Source organism: Sinocyclocheilus grahami, unplaced genomic scaffold, assembly GCF_001515645.1.
Source record: "Sinocyclocheilus grahami isolate Dianchi unplaced genomic scaffold, SAMN03320097.WGS_v1.1 scaffold1581.1, whole genome shotgun sequence".
Taxonomy (NCBI): domain Eukaryota; kingdom Metazoa; phylum Chordata; class Actinopteri; order Cypriniformes; family Cyprinidae; genus Sinocyclocheilus; species Sinocyclocheilus grahami.
Window position 1 is genome coordinate 31,402 of NW_015506760.1, and position 6,089 is coordinate 37,490.

Below are 6,089 nucleotides of genomic sequence, written 5' to 3' on the forward strand. Positions count from 1 at the left end.
TGTTATTTCTGCATATTATCTGAACATTCAAAATGTAAAGTTTTTAAAATATTTTTAAAATGTTACTGTTATGTGAACATTAAGGGAATATTCCATTTTATAATTTTCCACACATTATGTGAATGTTACTTTTGAATGTCCTCTGAACATTCAAGTAGTAACATTTAAAAAAAAAAACAGATGAACGTTCAACTTAAATGTTTTAGAAATGAAACATTCCATGAACAACTTATAAATAATGTTTTTGTGCTAACATTTTGGGAACATTATTAAAGACAAAATAACTCTGAACGAATATTCTATTATTACTGGAAGAACATTTGTTCATAACTTTAAATGAACCTTGCCAGAACATTAGCCAAAGTTCTGAAAACATTCATTGTTAGCTGGGTATCAGCATCTCATGCCTGTTGAAATTTAGCTAAACTTGATATAGCCAAGTAGAACATGTTCCTTCATCAACGTGCTTGCTTGTTCTGGAAGAACATTACTGTCAGCCAATCAGATTTCAGATTTTAAGCTTATGGCATTTTCATCAACCAATCATTTCTCCATGATTTTTTGGATTTGGTCAATGATTGTTTAAAGGAACACTCCACTATTTTTGAAAATAGGCTCATTTTCCAACTTTCCTAGAGTTAAACAGTTGAGTTTTACCGTTTTTCAAATCCATTCAGCCGATCTTCGGGTCTGGCGATGATGATGAATGATATTAGCGCCTGAAAATAGTCCCCAGCTAGGTAACTTCCAATAAGCCTATTTTCAGGCACTGCGCAATAACATTGCACCTGCTGCACCCATGGTACGGCAGCAAAGTTTCTTAATTATTATGCCGGAATGAGAGTATAGTTCCTAGCCATATCGGCCTAGAAAATCGCAACTTTTCATTTTCCGTTGGTCTTAGTAAACTATGTAACGTCTAGGTTACTTGTGTAACCCTCGTTCCCTGAAGGAGGGAACGGAGACGTTACGTCTGTTCCAAGAACAACAAAAGACCAAGGAAAATCTACTTAGCTAATTTCCAGATTTCATCGAAAACAGAACAAGAGTGTTCAAAGGTAACTTACTTCACATGCACTGATAGCAGCAAGCTGAAGTCTATAAAACAAGCTCTTCAGTCTTGGATTCTGCACCAAACTAGTTACAGTGTGTTTTGAGCAATAAGTTTAGAATATGTCTGTTGGAGTCCACAATGCAGTTTTTGGCAGACAGCATCCCAATTACACTCATACAGCAGAACAGTGCCATCGTGGCTGTGGCTTCACCATCTTTGGACTGAAGTAATTGGTGTTTCAGAAACAAGCTCAAGGTGGAGGTGATCAGATGAGAATACGAGACGGAGATGTGATCTCTGGTTTCAGCAGGTGTGAGTTTAATTATGGTGTCAGTTGGCAGGAGGATTGACTGTGATTCATCATCTATTCTAGAGAATATGGAAACTCTGCTGAAGATGTTTGGGCACTGCTAGGCCTGCATGAAATCACTGCCCACAGATTTCTGCAAAATTCACTCATTATTTACAAAGCTTGCACCCTGGTGTATTTGTTTACTAAAAATGTTTGTTAATCTGAGAATGCTTTCAGCTCAGTTTGACATTTTCCAAAATTAAAACCATTCCACAAAATTCCACAAAAAAAAAAAAAAACTTTTTCTTTGGCCACAATTAGGAAAAATGCACAACCAAAAATGTGAAATTTGCAGATTCTGTGTGGGCTTATGCATAACATGTCCAGGTAATATTTCACCACAAAAATCAAAAGGAATAAATAATAAACAATATTTTACATGAAGAAACTGAAGCATATTGCTAAGACAAATTCCGTTTTTGCACTGCTTTTGCATTGCATGTAATTTTCATAACAGTTAAACACATTTTACCTTCAAATTGCCTTTACCGTAATCCATCAGTACATTTTGCTTTTGAGTTGTTGTTATAATCATTACCAATAAATTATTGTAATTACAATACGGTATTTTTTCTTAATTACAGTAATAATACTAAATAAAATTTAAAATAAGCATAAATGAAAAGCAGTACAATCATTTTTATTGTTTTTTAACTAGGCCTATATATATATATATATATATGCTTTATGATAACAAGATCATGAACATTAATTATACAAAATATAAGAAATTTTGTTTAAAATTTTTTAAATAAGCTTTGTTTTCTTTAGGCAAAATATAATTTCTTATTTTGCTTTTGACAATATTTGACGTTTTGTGAGAAAATGCCTAGGATCCAGGAAGAGTTTGTATTGAGATTTCTATTTTAAGCGCCACACAAAAACTGCACTAATGGTGACATTTTCTGATTGCTAGTCATACAAAGTAATTTGACTGAACTCGTATCAGGGATCGGCATGCAACGGGTGGGTTTTAAACAACCTTTTGCCACCCTCCAGGAGTCATTATTCAACCTTTAATCAACATGATGTTCTAGGAAACAAGGAAAGTCATCATTCCCATAACTGGATTCTCACTATTATGGAAGCTTGAATTGAAAGCCAAGATTTGCTGTAAGTGATTGCAACTCACCAGTCACCACTGGAAAACCGGTTCACGTACAATAAATTACAGTGTTTACCTAAAAAGTCCAATGTCGCGCTCCAGTCTCTACATCAACAGTTGCCTTACTGTCAATCTTCACCTGTCTGTACGGCTTTGTGGCTTTTACCTCACAACAGGTGGTCTGCTAAACACACACAAACACAACTCTCGTCATTGTTTCACAAGTGAGTACTATGTACAACGTAGCATTATGTTATACTTTGTACAACACAGGAAAAATAAACTTTTAGAAAGTTACCATTTTTGTTTGCGTTGTTCTTACCCAGAGTTTGGGTTTCTCAGTGAAGCATTATCTCCAGCAGTGACTCAGACGCCTTTCTTGCTCTAGGCATGAGATGATGGGACATCAGCAGGGGGTTTCAGTCATACGTTGCTGGCGTCTGTATTCACTTAAACCAGGGGTGCCCAAACTCGGTCCTGGAGGGCCGGTGTCCTGCAGAGTTTAGCTCCAACCCTAATCAATCACCTGAACCAGCTAATCAAGCTCTTACTAGGCATACTAGAAACTTCCCGGCAGGTGTGTTGAGGCAAGTTGGAGCTAAACTCTGCAGGACACCGGCCCTCCAGAACCGAGTTTGGGCACCCCTGACTTAAACCATACGCCGCCTTCAGTAACCCCCTCATCAACCCTAGAAATCGTCCCACCACTGCAGGTCATTAAATGTTTCGGAGTGGACGCAGAGGGCGAACTGGACAGGGACGGATATTTTGTGTCCCAAAGGCCAATAATCAGAGTGCTGTAGAGTTCTAGACAGGGTGTCGTCTGGTCACTCGGGGTCATTACCTAGGCTGCTTTTGAAGTTAATAATGTGAGAATTTCCAGACATTCTGTCCGTCTGTCTGTCCAAGCCACCTACACGTTTCTATTGCAATCTGCTTTCTTACCGCTCACCATCCTACAGATTTCATTCATTTTTATGACAATAACACCCATGGCAAGGGATAAGAAAGGCTGAATAATTGCTGTTATGAATATAAACTAATAACAAACGGGCGTTAGGATGAAAAATGTCAGCCTTTTATACGTTTTCTGCCCCAGGGCAATTCACCATTAAAACGCCATCAGAGCATCCATCCACCCACACCTCGAATCCCGGCCCATTCGCTGAGAGGAGACTCTCTTAAACCGCCCATAATGCTTTTGCCATTTAGATTAAATGGAAGTCATTCACCGTATCCAATTTGAGAAAACACACATTAAGGAAATTAAATTACGGGGGTGGATGGAGAGTAGTCTCAGTGAGAGATGCCCTTTACTGTTGACGTCAAGAATATGAGCTCGAGTTTCTCCAAAGTTTAAAAACAATGTGTTTGTAGTGTAACTGAAATTTGTTCACACGCTGACCAATATTTAACAATAGATTTACGATTTTAGCAAAGGTGTATAACTAACGAGCTATGGAAAAGTACATTTTAGCTCAGGATTTTAACTGAAAAACAACCGACTTTCCTGAGGTAAATGTATCGTCACGTCACATTTTGTTCCCAAGCGGTTTAATTGAGTTTATATAATTGATAATTGATGTTACAGCGTTTACAGCTATCTGTCACACGACACTAAAGAGCGTCGAAATGAGTCTGAATTTTATATATTTTTTATTACTCATTTTATAGCTTAGAATAAGGTTTATTTAAAATAAATAAATCGTTTTTTTGCGCATTAATTTATCCACAAACGGTTCTTCAGACTCAAAGTAATAGAGCGCGTCACACAGGCGCACACACACACACACACACACACACAGTCGAGAAGTCTATTAAAGAAAAAGTGACATCGTTTCAGAGCTGCTATATATGCCACTTTTTATTTTAAAACAAGTTGCAAGTCAGCAGAAAACTGTTGAGCGATACATTAAGACTAATGCACATCTGTCCAAAAGAAGAAAAAAACATGGAAAGTAGAAGAGTGAAAAGATTACATTAAATTGAAGCTGTCAGCATCCAAAAGCAATTTCCATGATGAGATGAGTGGCCATGTCCTCTCATTTTCTCTCTGAAGCCTCTTCAATGGTTCAGAGACACTCTGTACAATTGCTTCTAATGTGTTCTAACACTCTGAGTGCCAAAGCAATCTGACTGTCAACTCTGTGCCCTGATTTTTAGTCAGAAGAAAGATGCACATTTACAGTGAATTTGATTATTTAAAGCATTCTGAAAGGTTTTATTGAATTGAAAGGTCTGGAGTGGCTAGATTATTTGTTTTTGTGCCTATTGAATAAGTAATACAGCACTTTCACAGTGGCTGGAACATCTTGGGAAACAATATCTGTGAGAAACATGAGAAATGGGCTTATTATTGAATGAACAACCAGACAGATCCGCAATCAATACTAACAGCTATTCTACCAAAGTAGTACACAAGCAATATGGATTTTAGTTCCAGCAGTAGCACACATATGCTTTATGAAGTGTTACTGCATCATGAAAAAAAATTAATTCAAGATGGAAGATGAAGTGAGAGAGTTCTTGATTATAAATAAGAATTGAAAATGACAAGTAATGAGTATTTATTTGAATATGAAAATATATATTAAAACATTTTTTTTTATTAAACCATTCAGTTTAATTTAAAAGACAATTTTACCCAATATACACTAGTCCAGTGTTTCTCAACCAGGGGTCCGTGGACCCCTAGAGGTCCTTGACGTAAGGCCAGGGGGTCCGTATAAAGTATGAATTTTTGTGACATGACATGCTCCCATGAAAGAAAAATCCAATATAGCTGATGATATGGCCAAATACTGGACAAGTCCAGATTTCATTCATTTTTATGACAATAACACCCATGGCAAGGGATAAGAAAGGCTGAATAATTGCTGTTATGAATATAAACTAATAACAAACGGGCGTTAGGATGAAAAATGTCAGCCTTTTATACGTTTTCTGCCCCAGGGCAATTCACCATTAAAACGCCATCAGAGCATCCATCCACCCACACCTCGAATCCCGGCCCATTCGCTGAGAGGAGACTCTCTTAAACCGCCCATAATGCTTTTGCCATTTAGATTAAATGGAAGTCATTCACCGTATCCAATTTGAGAAAACACACATTAAGGAAATTAAATTACGGGGGTGGATGGAGAGTAGTCTCAGTGAGAGATGCCCTTTACTGTTGACGTCAAGAATATGAGCTCGAGTTTCTCCAAAGTTTAAAAACAATGTGTTTGTAGTGTAACTGAAATTTGTTCACACGCTGACCAATATTTAACAATAGATTTACGATTTTAGCAAAGGTGTATAACTAACGAGCTATGGAAAAGTACATTTTAGCTCAGGATTTTAACTGAAAAACAACCGACTTTCCTGAGGTAAATGTATCGTCACGTCACATTTTGTTCCCAAGCGGTTTAATTGAGTTTATATAATTGATAATTGATGTTACAGCGTTTACAGCTATCTGTCACACGACACTAAAGAGCGTCGAAATGAGTCTGAATTTTATATATTTTTTATTACTCATTTTATAGCTTAGAATAAGGTTTATTTAAAATAAATAAATCGTTTTTTTGCGCATTAAT